Here is a 26,156-nt window from a genome sequence, read left to right as displayed (position 1 = left end):
TTCCATTACTGTCTGATCATAGACTATAATCTTGGGTGGGTCCTCTGTATGTTAGGTGTACCTCTGAGTTGTGTCATCTTTATTTTTAGGTTGACATCTTAGGTGGTTTTATCCAACTGTAATATCCCTGATCCCTGCATTTTTAATATGTTGTTTTTTGTTTGGGACATATTCACATCTGTAGCGCCTTCACTGCAGTACCGCGTTATCATTGTTGGATGTGCGGAGTTGTCGTCCTCGCCACACATTGATGTTTACTTCTTCATGGTGTTGATTTAGGGATTGATGTTATGAGTCTCAATGCGTATCTTTTCTATTTGATTGTGCGGAGTTATTGTCCTCGTTACACAACAATATTCACTTTATGTTTTTGGTTCAGGGACTGATATTACATTATGAGTCTGAATGCACATACTTGAATGGTTTATTTAACACTTATTTAAACTATTTAGACTATTATTTAGTCCAGTTGGCCTGTATTTTGTCGTTTAGTCGACTCTTTTTAATGGTCTTAATAAAAGTTCCTAGAGATGATCGAGTAGGTATTCAATCAAATACGGTATTCGAAATACTCGTACTCGATCGAGTAACACTCGCTATTCGAATGGAAAAATTCGATGCAGAACCAGTGTTGATTGGCCGAATGCTATACAGTCGGCCAATCAACAATGGTTATTCTCTTACCTTTAGAAGTCTTCTCCGTGCACCGTCCCCGCGGCGTTTTCTGGCTCTGAATTCACTCTGCCAGGCATCGGGCCTGGGCAGAGCCGACTGCGCATGCCCGCGCTACAAGAAAATGGCCGCTTTGACTGTAAGCGGCCATTTTCTTGTAGTGCTGGCATGCGCAGTCGGCTCTGCCCAGGCCCGATGCCTGGCAGAGTGAATTCAGAGCCGGAAGACGCCGCGGGGACGCTGCACAGAGAAGACTTCTCGGAGAATCCAGCCCGACCCTCACTCATGGACTTGGTAAGTTCAATTTGATCGAATGTTGCCTACCCAATGAGCATTTTTCCCCCATATAGTATAATAGGATTCGATATTCGATTCGAGTAGTCGAATATTGAGGGGCTACTCAAAACGAATATCGAGTATTTAACTACTCGCTCATCTCTAAAAGTTATATTTTAATTTTATGCTAGAATTTTCTTCATGTATGTTCTTGTATCTTGTACATTTCTGCTTCACTTAGTTATAGATATAGTTATGATATGAAGATAGGAGGAATAGCCAACACTAGAGAGGAGAGAGAGTGTATTCAAAAGGACTTAGACACACTGGAACAATGGGCTGAGGCGAACAAAATGGTATTTAACAGGGACAAATGCAAAGTTCTACATCTGGGTAACAGAAATGTAAAAAACACATATAGTATGGGAGGAATAGAACTAAGTGATAGCATAGGGGAAAAGGACTTGGGCATAATAGTAGATCACAAATTCAACATGAGCCAACAGTGCGGTGCTGCTGCAAAAAAGGCTAATAAAATTCTGGGATGTATTAAGACAAGCATTGAATCTAGATCAAGAGAGGTCATTATTCCGCTGTACTCTTCCCTGGTCAGACCACACCTGGAATACTGTGTACAGTTCTGGGCGCCTCAATTCAAGAAAGACATCGATATATTGGAGCAAGTCCAGAGAAGAGCAACCAAAATGGTGGAAGGTCTGCAAACCATGTCCTATGAGGAGCGGCTAAAAGAACTGGGATTGTTTAGTTTGCAGAAGAGAAGGCTGAGGGGAGATTTAATAGCAGTCTACAAATATCTGAAAGGTAGTCACAGTGCAGAGGGATCTACCCTATTCTCATTAGCACAAGGAAGTACAAGAAGCAATGGGATGAAACTAAAGGGAAAGAGATACAGATTAGACATTAGGAAAAACTTTCTGACAGTGAGGGTAGTGAGAGAGTGGAATAGGCTGCCACGGGAGGTGGTGGGCGCTCCATCAATGGAAATCTTCAAGCGGAATCTGGATAAACATATAGCTGGGATGATTTAGGAAAACCTGCACTCGCAGGGGGTTGGACCCGATGGCCCTTGAGGTCCCTTCCAACTCTACCATAAAAAAAAAAAAAAAAAAAAAAAAGATAATCAAAAAAGTTAAAGGGGTTGGCAAACCATCACATACAATTGCTGGAACCCCCCTCAATCACTAAACTGGGGTGTACTGTACTGCTGTCTGAATGGAGCAGTGGTCACACAGGTGTGCTGCTGTTGTATTCATTTTTATGGGATGGATCCATTTGACTATAATTAGATCAAGTGCATCAAGGATTTAACCTTTCTGATGACACTTTCAATACAGATTTTCTGTCATTAGCTGCGCCAATTTTTGTACCAAATTTGATTAAATCTGCAACAAACGTGTCTCCAACATAAATGTTAATAGATGAAAGCAGTTGTGTCCTCCAACATGTCAAACAGTGAGCTAAAACAGAATGTATGTTGTGATGGATCCTATTGTGACCACACACAGCACCTGAAAATTACATATGTACTTTCTATGTTACATCTTTTAACACCTCTGCTTGTTGTCATTGAATAGGAACACTGAATATAGCTGAACTCTGGGGCCAGTCCATCATAGGCATAACTACAACGGTAGCAGATATAGATGCTGTGAGGTCCAACAACTAAGGGGGGCCATTTTACTGGGTGTAACTAGTGATAACTATGGATAATGGAAGGTAATATGAGAAGCTGAAAGCGCCTTCATTACGTTACTGGGACATCATAATGCCTGCACATGACATCATTATATTTACCGTACCTTATTCATATGCTGTTATATCACAGTTTGCACAGCAATCATTTTACATGTGCATTATTCCTGTTCTGCGAGGTCATAGTGCCCATTATCCCTGTACTGTGACATCGCTGAATTTATCATCTCTGTACTGTGACATCACTGTATGCATTATTCCTCACTGTAATGTGACATCACTGTATGCATTATCCATCCCTGTACTGTGACATCACTGTATGCATTATTCCTCCCTGTACTGTGACATCACTGTATGCATTATCCATCCCTGTACTGTGACATCACTGTATGCATTATTCCTCCCTGTACTGTGACATCACTGTATGCATTATTCCTCACTGTACTGTGACATCACTGTGTGCATTATTCCTCCCTGTACTATGACATAACTGTGTGCATTATCTGTACTGTGACATCATTGTGTGTATTATCTGCACTGTGATATCACTGTGCGCATTATCCCTCCCACAACAATCATTTTACATGTGCATTATTCCTGTTCTACGAGGTCATAGTGCCCATTATCCCTGCACTGTGACATCGCTGAATTTATCATCGCTGTACTGTGACATCACTATGTGCATTAGCCTGTACTGTGACATCACTATGTGCATTATCCCTTCCTGTACTGTGACATCACTCTATGCATTATTCCTCACTGTATTGTGACATCACTGTATGCATTATCCCTCCCTGTACTGTGACATCACTGTATGCGGTTTTCCTCCCTGTACTGTGACATCACTGAATGCATTATTCCTCCCTGTACTGTGACATCACTGTATGCATTATTCCTCCCTGTACTGTGACATCACTGTATGCATTATTCCTCCCTGTACTGTGACATCACTGTATGCATTATTCCTCCCTGTACTGTGACATCACTGTATGCATTATTCCTCCCTGTACTGTGACATCACTGTATGCATTATTCCTCCCTGTACTGTGACATCATTGTATGCATTATTCATCCCTGTACTGTGACATAACTTTGTGCATTATCTGTACTGTGACATCACTGTATGCGTTTTTCCTCCCTGTGCTGTGACATCACTGTATGCATTATTCCTCCCTGTACTGTGACATCACTGTATGCATTATTCCTCCCTGTACGGTGACATCACTGTATGCATTATTCCTCCCTGTACTGTGACATCATTGTATGCATTATTCCTCCCTGTACTGTGACATCACTGTATGCATTATTCATCCCTGTACTGTGACATCACTGTGTGCATTATTCCTCCCTGTACTATGACATAACTTTGTGCATTATCTGTACTGTGACATCATTGTGTGCATTATCTGCACTGTGATATCACGGTGTGCATTATCCCTCGCTGTACTGTGACATCACGGTGTGCATTATTCCTCCCTGTACTATGATATAACTGTGTGCATTATCAGTACTGTGACATCATTGTATTATCTGTACTGTGACATCACGGTGTGCATTATCTGTACTGTGACATCACGGTGTGCATTATCTGTACTGTGACATCACGGTGATGCATTATCTGTACTGTGACATCACGGTCTGCATTATCTGTAATGTAAACTCACTATATGCTTTATCCCTGTGGGTAAAGGAGACTGTAAGACTTGCTTACTTTTCAGTGTCTGAACTTGCTGATGGTAGCGTGGTTCCCCAACAAGTTTCGCTATGGGGCCCCATAGTTAGTGCTTACAATCCCAATATCTTCTGCAGGACTTCAGGAAAGATGTAAATATTAGCTAATGCCCTGAGTGATATGCGGTGTAATAGCAGGGCTCCCGTCACGTGACGGTACATCTCCTGCGCCCGCCGCTGTTCCCTGCCCGCTGGCGCTGTGCCCTTATATAGCCGCGGCTCAGTCGCCGCCTCCTGTCCCCGCTCAGTGTCAGGAAGACGGGAGGTTCCTGTCTGCGCAGCGCTTCAAATCCGGTACCCACTGCACCGAACCCGGAGCCTCCAGGTATGTGACCCCGGAGGTGACAGGCTGGGATGGGGTGAGGGCTAGTACTGTACAGACACGGCGCTGGGGGACTGTCTGAGGGTGGGGGTGAAATACAGGGGCACTCGGGTTAGAGGACTGATCTAGGGGGTGCACTTAGTTTGGAAGACTGGTCGGTTGTGGGGTGTACTGTTATAGTACTAGAATACTACAGTAATAGTATATAGTAAGGGGTGCACTTAGTTTATAAGACTGGTTGGTTGTGGGGTGTAGTGTTATAGTACTAGAATACTATAGTATATAGTAGGGGGTGCACTTAGTTTGGAAGACTGGTTGGCTGTGGGGTGTACTGTTATAGTGCTAGAATACTACAGTAATAGTATATAGTAGGGGGTGCACTTAGTTTATAAGACTGGTTGGCTGTGGGGTGTACTGTTATAGTGCTAGAATACTACAGTAATAGTATATAGTAGGGGGTGCACTTAGTTTATAAGACTGGTTGGCTGTGGGGTGTACTGTTATAGTGCTAGAATACTACAGTAATAGTATATAGTAGGGGGTGTACTTAGTTTGGAAGACTGGTCGGTTGTGGGGTGTACTATTATAGTGCTAGAATACTACAGTAATAGTATATAGTAGGGGGTGCACTTAGTTTATAAGACTGGTCGGTTGTGGGGTGTACTGTTATAGTGCTAGAATACTACAGTAACAGGATATAGGGTTATACTGGAGCTGCACTTGTGGGTTGTTGTATGGACTGTACTCTATACTATGGTATATAGCGTCTATAGTACCTGTCATGTGGGGTGTAAATAGAGTATACTAGGGCAATACTTTGAATATATGGCTGTGATGTATCAGTGTACTGTGGTTGAAGTACTATAAGGTATACTCAGATAGTACTTGTAGTTATATGGGGTGTTCTGTGGAAACAGTGACTGTACATGTATGTAACCTCGCACATTGCTATATATAGCTGTATGTATATGTTGTTGCATATTGTGTGGTGTGTACATGGGCTGAGGTACTGGATATAGTATAAGGAGGTGTATGAGTTGTACTCAGCCTGTATATACTGTAGATGGGGTGATCTATGGGGTGTACTGGAACCGTACTAAAGGTATTAGACTATATGGTTTGTATTATGTTGCATCTAAAGTATATGAATGGGTTTATGGGATGGACTGAGGCTGTAGTGCTGAACATAAGTAAGATGGCCTATGGTGTGTATTTAGACTAGTGGGTATATGTAGAGTGTATGGGGGATGCTGCCGCATAGGTATATCATTGGTATACGGGGTACAATATATGCGTAGTGTAGATATATGTAGGGTTTATGGGGTGTTTTGCAGGTGTATGTAGGGTGCATGGGGTGTGCTGGGCCTGTAGTACAGGCATATGTAGACTGTATAGGGCATAGTTAGCCTATATTACAAGTATATGTAGGGTGTAAGAAGTGTGTTGGACTGTAGTACAGGTATTTGTAGACTGTAATTGGGGTGATATATGGGATGTCACTAGACTGAATGTTTTCACCTCTATGGTACCAGGTATGGTCCTGTATATTTATTTGCAATGAAAAGAAATGAAAGGTTTTTTTCCATAGTGTTACAATTTGAGCTGCTGCGGAACCTCTTCATCCCTGGTACCAGCTGCCCTAAGCCTTCTCCACCTGACTACTACTGTTTACTGTTAATATTTTATTGCACATAAATATTTAATTGTCTTGTTCACGGTCATGTAACTTTACAGGGGAAGGCGTTTAGTCGCCATGTCTTTGGGGTACAGGAGCACGCTAGCTCCTATACCTCATAGCTGTGAGTTTGTGAAGTTACAACAAGTTGTGTGTAATTGTAGCCTGCCTGCAGTAAGATCTTGTGGGATTGTGGTGATGTGGAGGATTCCAGCTGTCTGCTCACACTCCCTCTACTCTAAATAGGAAGGGGGGGCTGCCACGCTCTGGGCAAAACAGGCAGCATTCCTGAGTGTCATGTCAGCCGGGTGTTGTGATCTGCTTATGAGTGTGTAAGTGCATGGGAGAGCAGATCTATATTCACGCAGTATCTGTACCACTGAGTCCAAGCATTGGTGAAAATGGGTCAGAGCGAACCGCAGAGAGTCTGCGCCATAGAATGGACGTAGTCAGTCAGCATCTGTCCCAGCCTGAAATGACATGCTGGAACATGTAGTTCCACGGGATTTGTAGATGATAAATATGCTGCATAACATAACACTCAATGAAATGCATTTAGAGTGACTTAGTGTGGTTGCAGAAAGTCACAGGATTGGGTGCAAGGCTCTTCGAGACCCTGAAGGATTTTATTTAGTTAGGCCCTGTACTTATCTGGCCCCAGTGCTGAACACATCTATTCACAATCCATCTGTCTCCATCGAGCTGTTATGTTGGAGCTTTTGCTCTCATTCTTTCCTATGGAAAGGTGGGTGGATTTGGTGGATCAATACTTAGAAAGTTTGGCTCCTAAGGACTGAACAAAGCCCTTGGATCCTGGAGGAATTCTGCTCATTGGCTCTTGGACTTGTCTTTCCATGAAATGTTGTCATTTACTTCGGTCACCATTGTTTGGGTGTTTATAGATCAAATGTGCAGATTAACTTTACACCATGCCATTATATATAATACTGTCTCCAGCATAGGATGTATAGAGGGCTCCCCGCCATCTCTAACCATGACCAGCAGATTGCTAGAGGGAATCCGCTAGTCACACACTACACAAGTATCTATAAAGGGTCATAAACTGCATAGTGAGTATCTGTTCCAATGAGAAGTATTCTAGATGGCCTTTCCCTTGGGGCCTCTGCATTGACTGTATTCTTGGCATGTTTGGAACTATTTTAGGCCAGGGCTCGATAGACTTGTGCGCTTCTACTATCCATAACCTGGTTGTGACAGGCCATACTTTTGAACAACAATATTTCTCAGGTATGATCTACGTAAAATGCTGAGTAACTTTACCTTATACATTGCTTTATTCATCTTGTGCCCCAAGTTACGTCCTCCAGTTGCATCCAAAGCAGCATTCACAATTCTGCTGGTTTATACTGACCACAGAGAGTGCATTGTGGACGCTCAGACAGTTCACCCTTTCAGTTGCTGTTGACCGCATTATCGTTTGGCCACAACTACTTATCCCGACTCCTCCACACACTTGCACGCTTAGATCCGATGAGTATGCATGTATTTTTAATGGCAATGGCTTATCTTCAGGGAGAACATCATGCACATTAGATAGTCATATGGTCCTGACGAAATTAGTGGCTTCGGATAACTTTTTTTCGTCCAGGTCGCAGGTCTGACTGCAGAGTCAAACTAAACCGTTGTCTCTTTCTAGGGGCAGCACGCTGAATATTAAAAGCTGCACTGGGTCATAGTAGAATGGGGGTATTTTTATTACGTCATCCATATTTCTTCATAAATACTGAGTGCAGTAATACCTATACCTCATGGAGCACTCATAATAATTTCACAATTTATGGGTTTGGATGGTTTTGTTTATTTTGCATGTTTCAGTATGCGTTAGCTGCCCCTCCCCCTCCTCCAGGCTTTTAGTATGAGGATAAGTTGCTCCATTCAACCACGATGCAAATGGCTACAGAAACCAAAAAATACTAAAAAGAAACACGAGTTTTCAGAAACAAAGATCTTTTCATCTCTGTGAACGACTGACGCCTTGGACTGAACCACTGGGGTTACAGTGGGAGGGGGGAGGAAATTTACTTGTTGCCAAATCATTATCATTAGACCATAGTGCAAATGATTTATACATGAGGAAACCTAAAAGAAAATGTCGTTTGTCACAACAAGATCCTGAATGGTTGATAGTTAACTCTTTAGATGCTGGGTGGAAAAGTTAGAAAGATCCACAATGGTGCCCAGGCAGCTGGGTACGGGGCATATCCGCAGATTAAAGCTGCTGCCGTCAATGAGGTGTGTCACCCTCCAGGGACGGATGTGTTTTTGCCTTGATAAAATATGACAGGATGACAAGTCTGATAGATTTACATCCAATGAACTGAAGACCCAGGACGGTGATGCACAGAAACAGGTTTAGCAAAACTGAGACTTACAAGCGAGAGACAGAATAACATTGTTGGTGTTGGTGACAGTGATGTGTTAAAGGGACAGGGACACTATATGTCTATACTGTGCAAGGACATAGTCTATTGCTTCCTGTTATTAGCCACCGAAGAGTCTGACTGTAGGACAGGAACTTATAGTCTGTTTGTTACCTATAGTCAGATATATTAGGATAGGTAGAGACTGGCCGTTATATTAATACAATCTACTGCTCTCAGTTATCAGCCATTTCATGCTGGCAAGAGGCGGACTGTAGTGATCTTCAATGGGATAAGTGACAGAAAGTGTAGAATCCTTCCACCCACCATAATGGCTACTTTATATCACATATCTCTAGCGTTATTGATATGTGTGATAGATACTGGTGACTAATTCTCTGTTATGGAAGTGTTCACACACAATAGTAGACGCCAGTCATATTATCTAATGTAAATGGAAGTGTCCAACATCAGATTTGTCCTGGGTTGTCTAGGAAATGAAGCAACCTGTGAGGCAGACAGGGCAGTTGTAAATGAGAGAAAGAAAAAAAAAAGCATACCCACCTGTCCACAATGCCCCATTGTCCACCACTGGTGTCCGTTCAGTCTCTTGCCAATGCCACACTGAAGTCCTGAGCCTCACATGACTGTTAAGACAGATCAGTGGTCTCAACGATTGCTGGGGAGGAATCGGTGATGTGACGCACATACGTTACTTACTGACAAGACTGAGCAGACACTTAAAGGGGTTGTCTGAGATAAAATGGAATCCCTACACTAATTTAAACACCATCTACGCATCTATTTTCTAAGGAACATAATTTATCAAAAATGTATATTTGCCCATATCCATGGAGCAGTCTTGTAACTACCCCAGGGACATCTTCTGGTTATCTGGTGAGGATCCATTTCTGGAAACGAAATGTCACTTCTACTCCCCCTTCTCCCCATCCACTCCATCATACTTACCTATCTTCCTTCCAGTTTTCCTTCTGTGGGACAGCTCCTCCCTGTTTTTTGACTGCCGGCGTGCGCAGTAGTCCCGGCACTGCTCTGTTCTCTGCAACCTATAATCCAGCTCTACTACACAGCTCCCACATTGGCCAGTAGAAGTGGTTCGTTGGCTACAGAGCAGCACTGGGACTATTGCAGGCGCCGGCAGAATCAGAAAAGATGGAGGGGCCGTTCTGCAGGAGAAGAAGGAAGGAAGACAGGTAAGTATAATGGGGTCGGGGTTGGGCTGAGTTAGTTGGGAAGAGCTAGTAGTGGGTTGGAAATCTAGAGAGACAGGGAGGGGGTAAGGGGGGGAGTGAGGTGATATGGAGCTACTGTGGAAGTTACACAGCAGGAACCAAAACCATGTAAACAAATGCAGAAGATACCAGGAGTTCCCAGAGACACCCAGACACTAACCCCTTAATAGCACTAAGAGACTTTTTAAAAAAACAAAAACATTTTTTTCCCGGAAAACCCCTTTACCGCTTGGAACAGATGAATATGCTTATTTATTTTACAAGAAGCTACACTATTTTACATTTCTTAAATTTCTGGACAGTCTCTTTAAGTGCAAGAAGCTAAGATATCTCTGGATGACACAGAAATGTTATGGCGGTGGAGTCAACGTAATATCCTGATCTTTTGCTATGGGAACGCTAACTATATTGTCTGTTCCTACCTGTCATCCGAGTCATATTTTATAAACAGACGGAGGCGAGCTGTGTCGCGGTCTGCGTTACGTCTCTTGTGTCCTGATTGCAGGTGTATTAATAATTCATTGTGTATTTAATTAGTCATGTAGGGAGCAGCTGTCACCTCTTAGATCCCGTCACAACATAGCATGTGCTGTCTGAGCCGCATTCACAAGATGAGTCACATAATTATAGCGTGCAAGCGGTCATCTATTCAGTAATCTATTCACTTGCTATTGGCCATGGGCTCTGTGGTCAATTATAAAGCTGGTGGCACATGGCCTGTTATAAAAGGGAAAGAAACAGTACGCGATGCAAGTGAGCAGAAATGCTAGCAATTCATCCTCTTTTCCATACAATTATCCTGTACACATTACAAGGTCAATTAGTCCCACCAAACATTGATATCGTCCTCCGCCAATATTCACCTATTATGTATGTTCATACTCAAGTGATCCTGTCAGGTGATTTCTGATATGATAGAGAGGGAGAGGCTGAGCCCTGTGATATATATATGCAGTAAATATGGAATTTATAGCAGAATATCTGAGTGAAAAGCAGAGTGAATCCCAACCAGACTCCTAGGACAGTCAGTAAGAGTCCTGCTTACTCCACCCACACAGAATGATTGACAGCTTTCCCTGTATCAGTCTGAGTACACACAAAGCCATCTATCATACCGTTTCAGTGTGGTAAGTAGGGCCTGCTGACACTCTGTCAGGACTTAGGGTTCATTCACACGAAGGAAAATGATGCTGAAATTGGTGTGGAATCTGCGTCAGATTGAGTGCTGAAAAAAAGCCTCCCATTGACTTCAATGGGACTTCAATGGGTTCCTTTTTCTGCTAGCAGATAAAGGAACCCATTGAAGTCAATGGGAGGCTTTTTTTTTCAGCGCTGAAATTCCACACCAAATTCCTCACCATTTTCCTCCGTGTGAATGGACCCTTACTCTAGTTTTTACTAAAATATTCTGCTGCAAATCATGTTAAGCTCTATATCACAGAACTCAGCTTCCCGCCATCTATCAGGTTTCAGATAAGGCACCATAAACCACCTGACAGGTTCCATTTAACCATGGTAAAGGTGGTAGAAAACCTTAGGTGGCTTTCATCCACATGCTTGATAAGTCAACAGCTATTTATTATTATTATTATTTATTTTTTTTATTTATTTATGTAGCACCATTAATTCCATGGTGCTTTACATTTGAGGGTTCACATACGGTACACAAAATGTACAAACAGATATAATACTAACAATGACTGACACAGTGGGGTAGAGGGCCCTGCGCGAGGGCTTACAATCTAAGAGGGAGAGGGATAGAGACAGAAGTTGAGGGGGAGACTGTACAGATGGTGGTGTAGTGACAGTAGTGTTATTGGAGGTTGTAGGCCTTCCTGAATAGCTGAGTCTTCAGGGCCTTCTTGAAGCCTGTGAATGTGGGGGTCAGTCTTATGTGTCTTGGTAAGGAGTTCCAGAGTATGGGAGATGCACGGGAGAAATCTTGGAGACTGTTATACGAGAAGCGGATAAGGGTAGAGCGGAGCAGTAGGTCTTTGGAGGATCTGAGGTTACATGTGGGTAGATAGCATTAGATTTGGTTGGAGATATATGGAGGTGACAGGTTGTGGATGGCTTTGTATGCTAACATTATTAGCTTGAATTCAATACGCTGAGCAATAGGTAGCCAGTGAAGGGATTGGCAGAAGGGAGCAGCCGATGAAGATTGGGGGGAGAGGTGAATTAAGCGAGCAGCGCAGTCTAAGGTGGACTGGAGGGGGGCGAGGGTGTTTGCTGGGAGTCCATGGAGAAGGGTGTTGCAGTAATCTAAGCGGGAGATTATGAGGGCATGGACGAGTGTCTTAGTAGATTCAGGGGTGAGAAAGGAGCGGATTCGATGGATGTTCTTGAGTTGAGGCGGCAGGAAGTGTTAAGGGTTTGAACGTGCGATTTGAAGGATAGGTCAGAGTCCAGTGTTATCCCAAGGGGGACAGGGGTAAGCATAGTTCCATTAACTTTAATAGATGGGTCAGGTAGAGGGACTGTACGGGGTGGGGTGGAGATGATGAACTCCGTTTTCTCCATTTTGAGTATTTCCCCCAATACACAGGCACACTTTAAGCTAGAAACAATACCAGTTGCCTTAAAGGGATTGTCCACTTTCAGACTAATATTGATATGCAAATGTTATTGTTTGTATTTTAAAAAGCTGTACAACTTTCCAATATACCTTCTGTATCAATTCATCTCAGTTTTCTAGATCTCTGCTTGCTGTCATTCATTCTGCTTATTTCCTGTGGATAAAAAACAGACCATGGTCATGTGATGTATAGTCCGTGGCCATGTTATGAACACATAGCTGTCTGTGTGCAGATGTCTGATTATTGTGCCGTAACTATCATGAGCTGTGCACTTGTGTGTCCATCACATGACCATGGACTGCATATCACATGACCATGGACTGTACATCACATGACCATGGACTATACATCACATGACCATGGACTGATTTTTATCCACTGTGAGTAAGAAGAATGAATAACAGGAAGCAGAGATCTAGAAAACTGAGGAGTTGACGCAGAAAGTATATTGGAAAATTGTATAACTTTCATTATGCAAGCAATAACATTTGATGCTCAATATTGGTCTGAAAGTGGACATCCCCTTTAAGAACCCACTGACAGGGTTGCGGGTGGGGATCCTATTACTTTTAGGTTAGCTTTCCTAACATGTTACTAATTGAGTAATATTTTGTACTGTTCCTTTAAAGCCAGCACAAAGAGCAACCTGGCACACTGTGATGTTTTTGTCTGAGGCCGTGACGGATCCCATTTTAATGTGGGTTTTTGTGGGTGGTTTGGTATTTAATCTGTTATGATGCCCAAAATGTCACAGGAACTCCCAGTCTGTTGCAAAGTTGTGTCGACTTCATTGTTTTACAAATAAAAAACATACAGAACACGTGAAATAGCTTTCCGGTTAATCTTCTTGGTATATTGCAAGTATTCTTTGTTTTACATTGTTTTAGTCATTTTATGAGGGACGTGCCTGAAATACTTGCATTCAGTTATGTGTAATGTGTTTTCCTTGATGAGTTTGTAAATTCTCCATCTCGTCTTGCAACATTTTTTTTGTCCCACACCGTTCCTCCTTGGCCCCGCCTCTTTTTCTTCGCTACAGTTTACATAGACACGTTTTATAGGGGAGGAATGAACAGACAAAGTTATTCCAGGTGTAGCGGTCTGTACACAAGGGTGTGGGGGAAAGCGTACGTTACTGTATTTGCATGTGTGAGATGGACATTGTATAGGCGTTTTGCATTTTCATCTTTGGAGAGGGAGGGTCCTGCAAGAAAGACCAGCACATGAGAATCCTAATATATTTTGTGTTTAGGTATATTTTTTTTCACCAGATTTTTTGAATTTTTTTTTAAAAAAATAAAAATAGTATAAATTTTCTTTAAATATTTAAGCATGCATTTTTCCCCCCAGTGTTATAGATCTCTTTTATCTCAGGTATAACCACCATTACTCGGATTCTTGCAGTCAATGCCTTTGATGGTGTCCCAAGGTAAAAACTTCCTGCTTCTGACACCGTTTTAATGTAATTTTTGTTTCGCTGCTTTAAGCAATATTATGATATTTGCATCTGTTTCTATGATGACTGTTGCTCTGTTTCAGCCAACTTTAATATAACACAGGAAGTGGTTTGGTTGATATGAAACTACGGAGCTCAAGTCTGCAGCACACACTTCAGTATTACATGTGACGTTTGTGCTCTATAGATGAAAGTTAAAGCATGGCTGCCTGAAAATAACATTACAGAGAACCTTTCACTACCTCCTCCAACTCCAGTTCTTTGCAGCCTGTAATAGTCGCTGCTCCACTGATTCCAGCACAGTTGTTTTTTGTTTGTTTTTTCCAGCTCCCACCATTCCCGAGTAATCAGGGCAGTTAGTTTTGGTTTCTCTAATGTCAGGGAAGAGCTTTCAAGGGGGGAGGGGTTCTGAGCTTTTCTTCTGTCTGACTCTGATTGGACAATCTCTGAATCTTCTCCTCCATGAAACTGACCACTTGACAGTAGAAAACCTGATTTGTATATCAGTCACCAAATCTAATTGCATTTCTTGATTGGAATGGTGGGGTCAAGAGAAAAAAATAAACTTCTAGAATCAGTGGATGCATTTTCAGAAGGTAGTGAGGTCCACTAAGGTAGTGGGTGTTATATACCATACCAGCACACTTACAGCTTTGCTGGTATCTTCTCCCATTGTAGATGTATAGGTGCCATTAGCTTCAGCTACACTGTCAAAGAGACTGCCTCACCACTCAGAGTCATCACTGGGCAATGGAGTACACCCCCTTCACAGTACAAATCTATAGAATTGTACCTTGACAGGAGTCTTCTATCCATGTTTTGCAACATGCTTGGAAGTTATTCTTGAAGTTTGAGACTTTTTGGATGTTAGTAGGGATCGCTCTGGAGCTCCTTTCACTATGTAAATTGTTGAATACAGTCATCAGTTTGCTTTGTGCCACCCCTTCTGATGTCCTCAGCACAGCCTTGTATCTGGCTGGTTTCTCTATGACAGTTAATAACAGTGTGAGAGGAATATTATCTCTTATAGCTCCCTGTTAAGTGTACCACTCAGTCAATGGCTGGACCGTCCAGCTGGCTCTTCCATCTTCTGCCCCTTCTTATGTTAGAAGCAGAGTCTGCAGTGAATTCTACACTGTGTCTATTCTTACAGTCAATAATCAAAAAAATCTCTTATGTAAAAGAGAAACATAATTGTGTTTTGAGTATGTTACTTTATATCTAGACTCATTCACATAAACAGTTGAGTTCTATTTGAGTTTTGTTCTTATTCATATTAGCTTAAAAAAAAAAAAAAAGGACACCCTTAAAGCCCCCTTTTCAGCTAATTTGCATAAGAATAAAACAATGATTTTCATGAAAATGGAGCTGCAAGGAAGAATAAGAAAGGCATCTTTGGAAAGTGTATCAGACACCCTACAAGGTAGTGTCATTAGTTCGATACAGATTTTCATGCTGATAGACTGCCTTTAATTACTGTAAGTAATTGCTCAGTTACAATCCACATTATACTCCAAAGCAGCACTCACTATTCTGCTGGCTAAATCACTATGTACATGCACTATAGTATTTATACTGAACCTAAGTTACAACCCTCCAGTTTGCCTATTGGCCGGGCATTGGGGTAGATGACGCCATCATCCATCATCCACCTTCTTCACAGAGCTCTCTCTCACCTGGAGAAACCCGGGAACACTGTGAGAATAATGTTCTTTGATTTCTCCAGTGCGTTCAACACCATTCAGCCAGGGCTACTGAGGGAGAAGCTGAACCTTGGTGTTGTGGACCATCACCTGTCCAACTGGATCCTAGACTACCTGACAAACCACCCTCAGTATGTGAGAGCCCGGGACTGTGTGTCTGACACTGTGATCTGTAGTACGGGGGCACCACAAGGTACAGTTCTTGCCCCATTTCTCTTCACACTGTACACTGCTGACTTTAGGCACAACTCCTCCAGCTGTTACTTACAGAAGTACTCTGATGACTCTGCTATAGTCGGCCTTATCACTGATGGTGATGATAGGGAATACAGAGACTTAAACCGGGACTTTGATGAATGGTGCCAGCAGAACCAGCTCAGGATTAATGCTGGGAAGACCAAGGAGATGGTGGTGGACTTTAGTAAACAGAGAGGTGCTCCGGCCCCAGTAGAGATCCAAGGGACATGCATTGAGATAGTCAGGACCTATAAGTATCTGGGTGTGCTCCTCAATAATAAACTAGACTGGGCTGATCACCTGGAGGCGCTGCACAGAAAGGGTCACAGCAGACTCTACCTGCTCAGGAGGCTGAGGGCCTTCGGAGTCCAGAGGCCACTTCTTAGGGCCTTCTTCAACTCTGTGGTTGCTTCAGCCATCTTTTTCAATGTGGCCTGCTGGGGGGAGCAGTATATCAACCAGGGACAGAAATAGACTTGACAGGCTGATCAGAAGGGCCAGCTCTGTCCTGGGGAGCCCCTTGGACCCAGTACAGGTGGTGGGTGACAGAAGGATACTGTCCATGGTGACCTCCATGCGGGAGAACAAATTCCACCCCATGTATGAGACCTTGATGGCACTTGGCAGCACTGTAAGTGACCGTCTGCTTTACCCCAAGTGTGAGAAGGAGCGCTATCGCAAGTCTTTCCTTCAAACCGCGATCAGGCTGTATAATCTACATCAGACCAAGCGAAGATCACTCCGCACAGAGAACTAATGAGTATGATTATGAAGTCTTTCTTTCTTTCTTTCTTTCTTTCTTTCTTTCTTTCTTTCTTTCTTTCTTTCTTTCTTTCTTTCTTTCTTTCTTTCTTTCTTTCTTTCCTAAGCTGCTATGGTCTCCTAGTATATCTTCTCTTCTCAGCATACATGTGTCTGTTTCCGTAATATATTACTGTGTATTATCCTGTATCTGTATTACTATGCTGCTGTAACATGCTGAAATTTCCCCACTGTGGGACTATTAAAGGATTATCTTATCTTATTGTATCCTAGAACTGTACTTGCATTATATGTATCCTATACTGATCTCGTGTTACATTCTGTATTATACTCCAGAGCTGCACTCACCATTTTTATGGTTGTAATTAGAAACAGTCTGCGAGATTGTGAACAGTCACCATTCTAACAGCTTTGGGGAGCTCCTATAATGCAGCATGACAGTTGTTTCTACGTGTACATCAGATGACTGTACTGTATTTAATGTAAATATGACACTTCCCAGAATGCAAATCACCAAAGCTAGATCTGTGTAAACCTTTAACAAACAGGTTCTGTAGACTTGTGAACACAGCTCGAAATTGGAACTAAGGATCAGTACAAGATAAACCAGAAACTTGTATGTGTGCTATCACTGGTCTGACACCTGTGTATGATAACCTGGGTATTTCAGACACCATGTCTGCTGTGTTATGAGAATATCTCTGCTTGGAGCAGGTGAGAGTGGCGGAGTTGAGACCGTATGGTCTGTAGTTACATATTAACTTTACATCATGTTATCAGAAAGCTCAATGTTATGCCAGACACAATGCATTGTAGCAGATATTATACTGAGCACCATCATACCTCTAGCCTAAGGCCCCACATAGCATCTCACAGCAAAAAAAAACGCTGCCGGAAAAACCGTGGCAGCAACGTATCGCGTTTCTTTCCACTGCAATTTGCATAGAAAGTTTGCAGGGGTTTCCTCTGCAGACTTTCTGCTTCAATTACCCCTATAGGAAAACAGGCAGTGTTTACATAGGTATAATTCACATGCTGCAATATCCAAAACCGCAATGGTTCTGCATCCATTTATAACGGACCATTAAAGAAAAAAATATGAATTTCATTGATCTTTTTTTACCCAAACACAATGGCGTGTATGTGTTGTGTATCTGCTTTGTAGCAATTGTATATTGTATATTTTAAGTATCTATTGTGTGTATCTAGTATGTGTTTTGTATCTGTTGTGTATCAGTTATATATTGTATATTTTAAGTATCTATTGTGTGTATCTAGTGTGTGTTGTGTATCTGTTGTATAGGTATTATAGGCAGCTGTTTTGTATTTGGTTTATTTACTGTGTATTTGTATCTGTTTTGCATTAGTTGTCTTTCTGTTTTCTCATGTGTTGTGGATAACAGATGCTTGTTCCAGGGATGGCATGCACGGTGTTAACCAGTCTCACAAGCTTGAGCTGTCTGGTCTCACCCACATCCTAGGAAAAGCTGCCGTAATCCCCCTGATTATGATAAAACCCTAATTGATTCTGTCATAAGAAATGGTGCAGGTACCAGAAGGAGGAGGCAGCTGAAAATGTACAATATATGGAGGAAACATCTCCATTCTGATGAGACCATATAGCGACCGGAATCTCTTAGTTGCATTTGTTACATGCACATTAAGATCTTCATTGCTATCTTTACTGTAACCATAACAGATCAAGGGCAAACAGAACCCAGCATGGCCGATTGCCCATCACCTATGGCGTTTATAATTTGGATTATTCTAGCAACAGATGGGGTTCATGCTTTCAGGGGAGTGGGGGTTGAGATCTTATATTAACTTGTAACAGAAGGTCTTCTGTGGACAGTGAACTAGGCAAACTTAAAGGGCCAATCCATCCTATAACTTCACTTTCCTTACCATCTCCAAGTTCCCTGCTTGCTGTTAGTGAATGAAAATGTTCTTGTTTGTATGTTTAGGATTCATACAGACCTAATACTAATTGTGATGACTGGCCAGGAAAGCCTGGCCATGACTGGCGGCAGATGCCATCTGTGGGGCCTCCTGAGAATCTGCCATAGCGCTTGTTGTTGATCCTTTAGTCTCCTATCTGGTGGCACATGTGACAGACTGTTGCGGGTGTGACTGTCGTGTGACGACACATGTTCTCTGTCAGCCTGCAGCTGCTGCAGAGCGTCACAAGAACTAGACTAGATCCTGCTCAGTGACATTGCACCGTAGCCGGATCCTGGAGGGCGGTGATTGACAGGTCAGTCCCTGACAGCTGAAACGCTTCCTCCTGCAGTTGACTGGCCATGTGTTGCTCTTAGACTTTTTCAGGATTGTCTCCTTGGTTGTACAGCAATTTCCATAGCCTGCCGTTCAGGAGCTTGGGAAAGGCAGGTGACAATGATATGAACTACTATCAAGCTTTCCCAGAATAAAAATAACTACAGTAGGTAACTAATAAGTAATGAATGTCAAAAGTGGACATCCTCTTTAAGTCTATCTTTTAGGCCAGAGCCTTAGTGAATCCCAGCCACACATTGCAGAAAAATACACGCATGTTTCAGTTTTGGAAATCGCAGCATGTCAATTATATCTATGGAAACGCCGGCGGTTTCTTTATAGGTATAATGGAAGCACAAAGGAAACCACCGTGGACTTTCTGTGAAAAGTGTTATGGGAAAAACTGTGATGCGTTGCTGCTGCGTTTTTGTCCGCAGCATTTTTTTTTGCTGTGTGCTACGTGGGACCTTAGTCTTGTGAAGTTATTCATATTCGTTCAATGCATATTTTTTACATTATAGGGAAATTCTTTATAAGTATAAAGTACATTTTCACTGTTCTTCTATACAATATATTGTCTTCTGGATAGAAGTTTTCCTCCTTTCCTGCTAATAAACTACAGATGTAATTATAACCGTATCCTGGTGCCTGTGACTAATAGGAGGAAACCGCTGCTGTGCGGCACAACTGAGTCACAGGAAGTGGCAGTGACAGGGAGGGATTCCCTCTATCTCGGGGGACAATGTTTCTTGTTCCTGCACTGTGCACGGCCTCTAGCTCTGCAATGTGTGGACGGGACGGTCATTTCTATTATATCTATACATCAGCACATTAGCCATTGGGAAACATGCATTATAACATGCTAAGGTTACATGATGAGATGTCACATGTCATGTGGTGGACACTGACCTCAGATGACATTGTGTCTCATTGTAGTCTATGACCATTGTATGGTGTTATGGTGGTTGGATGCCTGTCTTTTGAGAAAACTGCAATTCTTTATCATTTCAGCAAGTTGAAGTTAGCACCCTGGCCACACTTCCACATGTCTTATCCAGGGACGTGTCTTGTTCATTATTTTTGAGAAATGCTTTAATTATTTAAATGCACAAAATTCCCTCTTGTACATCGACTATTACAATCATGTTTCTATACATCTAAAGTGCAAAATAAAGCAAGTTTATGAAACGTCTTCATTAGAGATGAGCGAACAGTGTTCTATCGAACACATGTTCGATCGGATATCAGGGTGTTCGCCATGTTCGAATCGAATCGAACACCACGTGGTAAAGTGCGCCAAAATTCGATTCCCCTCCCACCTTCCCTGGCGCCTTTTTTGCACCAATAACAGCGCAGGGGAGGTGGGACAGGAACTACGACACTGGGGGCATTGAAAAAAATTGGAAAAAGTCATTGGCTGCCGAAATCAGGTGACCTCCATTTTAGACGAATAGTGGATTTCAAATCCGGGTCATATGAGAATGTGAACTTTGTGACTATGAGACAGGGATAGCTGTACAGGCAGGGATAGCTAGGGATAACCTTTATTTAGGGGGGAATGTTATTAAAAATAACTTTTTGGGGCTCTATCGGGTGTGTAATTGTGATTTTTGTGAGATAAACTTTTTCCCATAGGGATGCATTGGCCAGCGCTGATTGGCCGAATTCCGTACTCTGGCCAATCAGCGCTGGCCAATGCATTCTATTAGCTTGATGAAGCAGAGTGTGCACAAGGGTTCAAGCGCACCCTCGGCTCTGATGTAGCAGAGCCGAGGCTGCACAAGGGTTCAAGCGCACCCTCGGCTCTGATGTAGGAGAGCCGAGGGTGCACTTGAACCCTTGTGCACCCTCAGCTCTGCTACATCAGAGCCGAGGGTGCGCTTGAACCCTTGTGCACACTCTGCTTCATCAAGCTAATAGAATGCATTGGCCAGCGCTGATTGGCCAATGTATTCTATTAGCCTGATGAAGTAGAGCTGAATGTGTGTGCTAAGCACACACATTCAGCTCTACTTCATCGGGCTAATAGAATGCATTGGCCAGCGCTGATTGGCCAGAGTACGGAACTCGACCAATCAGCGCTGGCTCTGCTGGAGGAGGCGGAGTCTAAGATCGCTCCACACCAGTCTCCATTCAGGTCCGACCTTAGACTCCGCCTCCTCCGGCAGAGCCAGCGCTGATTGGCCGAAGGCTGGCCAATGCATTCCTATGCGAATGCAGAGACTTAGCAGTGCTGAGTCAGTTTTGCTCAACTACACATCTGATGCACACTCGGCACTGCTACATCAGATGTAGCAATCTGATGTAGCAGAGCCGAGGGTGCACTAGAACCCCTGTGCAAACTCAGTTCACACTAATAGAATGCATTGGCCAGCGCTGATTGGCCAATGCATTCTATTAGCCCGATGAAGTAGAGCTGAATGTGTGTGCTAAGCACACACATTCAGCACTGCTTCATCAAGCCAATACAATGCATTAGCCAGTGCTGATTGGCCAGAGTACGGAATTCGGCCAATCAGCGCTGGCTCTGCTGGAGGAGGCGGAGTCTAAGGTCGGACCTGAATGGAGACTGGTGTGGAGCGATCTTAGACTCCGCCTCCTCCAGCAGAGCCAGCGCTGATTGGTCGAGTTCCGTACTCTGGCCAATCAGCGCTGGCCAATGCATTCTATTAGCCCGATGAAGTAGAGCTGAATGTGTGTGCTTAGCACACACATTCAGCTCTACTTCATCAGGCTAATAGAATACATTGGCCAATCAGCGCTGGCCAATGCATTCTATTAGCTTGATGAAGCAGAGTGTGCACAAGGGTTCAAGCGCACCCTCGGCTCTGATGTAGCAGAGCCGAGGCTGCACAAGGGTTCAAGTGCACCCTCGGCTCTCCTACATCAGAGCCGAGGGTGCGCTTGAACCCTTGTGCAGCCTCGGCTCTGCTACATCAGAGCCGAGGGTGCGCTTGAACCCTTGTGCACACTCTGCTTCATCAAGCTAATAGAATGCATTGGCCAGCACTGATTGGCCAGAGTACGGAATTCGGCCAATCAGCGCTGGCCAATGCATTCTATTAGCCCGATGAAGTAGAGCTGAATGTGTGTGCTAAGCACACACATTCAGCACTGCTTCATCACGCCAATACAATGCATTAGCCAGTGCTGATTGGCCAGAGTACGGAATTCGGCCAATCAGCGCTGGCTCTGCTGGAGGAGGCGGAGTCTAAGATCGCTCCACACCAGTCTCCATTCAGGTCCGACCTTAGACTCCGCCTCCTCCAGCAGAGCCAGCGCTGATTGGCCGAATTCCGTACTCTGGCCAATCAGCACTGGCTAATGCATTGTATTGGCTTGATGAAGCAGTGCTGAATGTGTGTGCTTAGCACACACATTCAGCTCTACTTCATCGGGCTAATAGAATGCATTGGCCAGCGCTGATTGGCCGAATTCCGTACTCTGGCCAATCAGCACTGGCTAATGCATTGTATTGGCTTGATGAAGCAGTGCTGAATGTGTGTGCTTAGCACACACATTCAGCTCTACTTCATCGGGCTAATAGAATGCATTGGCCAATCAGCGCTGGCCAATGCATTCTATTAGCGTGAACTGAGTTTGCACAGGGGTTCTAGTGCACCCTCGGCTCTGCTACATCAGATTGCTACATCTGATGTAGCAGTGCCGAGTGTGCATCAGATGTGTAGTTGAGCAAAACTGACTCAGCACTGCTAAGTCTGCATTCGCATAGGAATGCATTGGCCAGCCTTCGGCCAATCAGCGCTGGCTCTGCCGGAGGAGGCGGAGTCTAAGGTCGGACCTGAATGGAGACTGGTGTGGAGCGACCTTAGACTCCGCCTCCTCCAGCAGAGCCAGCGCTGATTGGCCGAATTCCGTACTCTGGCCAATCAGCACTGGCTAATGCATTGTATTGGCTTGATGAAGCAGTGCTGAATGTGTGTGCTTAGCACACACATTCAGCTCTACTTCATCGGGCTAATAGAATGCATTGGCCAGCGCTGATTGGCCGAATTCCGTACTCTGGCCAATCAGCACTGGCTAATGCATTGTATTGGCTTGATGAAGCAGTGCTGAATGTGTGTGCTTAGCACACACATTCAGCTCTACTTCATCGGGCTAATAGAATGCATTGGCCAATCAGCGCTGGCCAATGCATTCTATTAGCGTGAACTGAGTTTGCACAGGGGTTCTAGTGCACCCTCGGCTCTGCTACATCAGATTGCTACATCTGATGTAGCAGTGCCGAGTGTGCATCAGATGTGTAGTTGAGCAAAACTGACTCAGCACTGCTAAGTCTGCATTCGCATAGGAATGCATTGGCCAGCCTTCGGCCAATCAGCGCTGGCTCTGCCGGAGGAGGCGGAGTCTAAGGTCGGACCTGAATGGAGACTGGTGTGGAGCTATCTTAGACTCCGCCTCCTCCAGCAGAGCCAGCGCTGATTGGTCGAGTTCCGTACTCTGGCCAATCAGCACTGGCCAATGCATTTCTATGGGGAAAAGTTAGCTTGCGAAAATCGCAAACTGACAGGGATTTCCATGAAATAAAGTGACTTTTATGCCCCCAGACATGCTTCCCCTGCTGTCCCAGTGTCATTCCAGGGTGTTGGTATCATTTCCTGGGGTGTCATAGTGGACTTGGTGACCCTCCAGACACGAATTTGGGTTTCCCCCTTAACGAGTTTATGTTCCCCATAGACTATAATGGGGTTCGAAACCCATTCGAACACTCGAACAGTGAGCGGCTGTTCGAATCGAATTTCGAACCTCGAACATTTTAGTGTTCGCTCATCTCTAGTCTTCATTAAAACTAGTCTGCCATGTTGTGTCTGCAGCTCCTATGTAGAGTTAAATCTCTCCAAGGTTACAGGCGACAAGCAGAGCTTGTTTTATTCTGATCTTAGGGTCCATTCACATGGAGGAAAATGGTGAGGAATAGGCGGAAGCGAGCGGAAAAGGGAACTCATTGAAGTCAATGGGAGGCTTTTTTTCCACGCGGATTCTGGTGCGGATTCCACATCAAAATCCACACCCAAAAACTCTGTGTGCATTGATCCTAAGGCTAAGGCCCCAGGTTGTGGAAACACAGCAGAAAAAAATTACCAATATAGTGAATGATATTTCATATCATATATCCAGAAAAAAGCTGTGAAAAAGTGTGTTTTGTAAATTTATCATGTAAATTTCAGCTGTAGAAATGCAAGTATTTTCCCTATAGATCTAATATTGGGATAAAAAAAACTGTAAAAATTCAGTAAAAAACACTGCAGAAAAAAAAACATAACGGGGTACATTTATTCAGCAGCTTCTGTCTTTATTTGGTGTAAGGGTCCGTTCACATGATGTAACGCGTCGTTGATTCTGACACGTAAACTCGCGTCAGAGTCAGCACTGCAAAACAGAATCCCATTGACTTCAATGGGTTCCGTTTCGCGTTTTTAACACATTGAAATCAATTGGAGGCTTTTTAACCCATTGATTTCAATGTGTTACACACGCTAAATGGAACCCATTGAAGTCAAAGGGATTCTGTTTTGCTGCGCTGACACGAGTTTACGTGTCAGCATGAACGGCGCGTTACATTGTGTGAACGGACCCTTAATTGCGTCTTTTTGAGGGCTTGTTTGCTTGTTGCACTGTATTTATAACACATTTGCATCTTTTATCCAGATGTTTTTCTTCCCTTTCCTCTTTTCCTTTGTGACTAGGAGTGACCTGTTTTTTCTTTATCACTGTATTCATAAATTGCACCTATGTAAAAAGGTGAGAAAAAGGCGCAAAATGCACCCCAGTACATGGTCAGAGTGCACACAGCATTGGAACAACAATTCCAAGTGGTTTATTTTGTGCAAAATGTATTATGCAAGTTTTTAGAAAAACAAGGTGCAAAGTGCATATGGCCAAAAACAGAGTACCTAAAATAGCTAACGTGGTCAACATTTATCAAGGAACTGAACTTGTTTAATAAATATCCACTAACAAAAAGAATCAGTTCATAAATAATCCCCAGTGTATTTTTGCTGATTTTTTTTTACTGCAGTTTTTTTCTTGCTGGGTTTCACTACATGGGACCTCAGCCTAAGGCCCGGGTTCACATCTGCTTTCAGGCCATTCTGTTCCCCTCTCTACATGGAAAATGCAGAGAGAAAAGTCTTGCAAGCAGCACTTTACTCTCCACATTTTTCATGCGGAAACCACACGGACCCCATTATTGTCTATAGGGTCCGAGTTTTTCCTTAGGTAACCGCTTTTTTATGCCTATTAGGTTTCCGTTTGGGGGTCCCCAAGCGGACTCCCCAAACAGAAACCTATGCGCAGATGTGAACCGGGCCTAACTAAGGAAAAAGTCAATGATTGAATTCCTTGGGAGCGGCATACGCGCGCTCCCCATTGAAATCAATGGTAGGCTTTTTTACCAATTGCTTTCAATGTGATACGCGCAATAGGTAAAAAACCCTCCCATTGATTTCAATGGGGAGTGCATGTAAGCCGGCACCCATTCAAGTCAATGGGATCTGGTTTTTACGCTGCTCACTCTGAACGAGTTTTACGTTCAGAATGAGCAAGCGTAAAGTCCGTGTGCAGGCTCTAAAATGTAACTATTATTCATACCATTAAAATCAGTAAAGCTAAATGAAATTAAAGGGCTGTTAAGTACATTGTCAGTATAGCAGACACTAGAAAATGTGTCTCCTAGAAGGGATAGACTACTGATATGTATGTCCTCTTACACCTCCCTGATAGCAAACAGCTTACTGTGCTAGAGTCCACCATGTAACTATTGCTGCTGCTATATTTATTAGGGCGTTATATTCATCATAGCAAACAGTTTGCTGTGCAGTTGTCCACAATGTGAGTGTTTCTGGTACTGACAATATACCTAACAATACAGTGTTATTGGTACCCAAAATAGATGGCATAAATATCTATGTAATTATGAGAGATACCTTCAAAGCTGAAAGTGCGCTTAAGGCTGAGGCCCACGTTGCGGAAACGCAGCTTCATTTGCTGCAGATTTTACTGCGTTTCTTTGAGCCAAAGCCAAGAATGACTGCAAAAGGAATGGAAAACATATAGGAAGTTCTTATACTTCTATGTTTTCTTTAATCCACTTCTGACTTG

General features: G+C 43.4%; 1 protein-coding gene across 1 annotated transcript in view; it reads left to right on the top strand.

Annotated features, from left to right (window-relative positions):
• The first annotated feature begins 4,639 nt into the window (after positions 1 to 4,639).
• The window catches only part of SYNE3 (spectrin repeat containing nuclear envelope family member 3), a 54,805-nt gene continuing 33,288 nt past the window's right edge, over positions 4,640 to 26,156 (top strand). Inside the window, exon 1 of the mRNA XM_075282442.1 lies at positions 4,640 to 4,717. The gene's annotated coding sequence lies outside the window, so the exon portion shown is untranslated. The remainder of the gene's footprint in view (positions 4,718 to 26,156) is intronic.

Source organism: Leptodactylus fuscus, chromosome 7 (genome assembly GCF_031893055.1).
Source record: "Leptodactylus fuscus isolate aLepFus1 chromosome 7, aLepFus1.hap2, whole genome shotgun sequence".
Classification (NCBI taxonomy): Eukaryota; Metazoa; Chordata; class Amphibia; order Anura; family Leptodactylidae; genus Leptodactylus; species Leptodactylus fuscus.
This window is presented reverse-complemented; position numbering and strand designations above follow the sequence as displayed.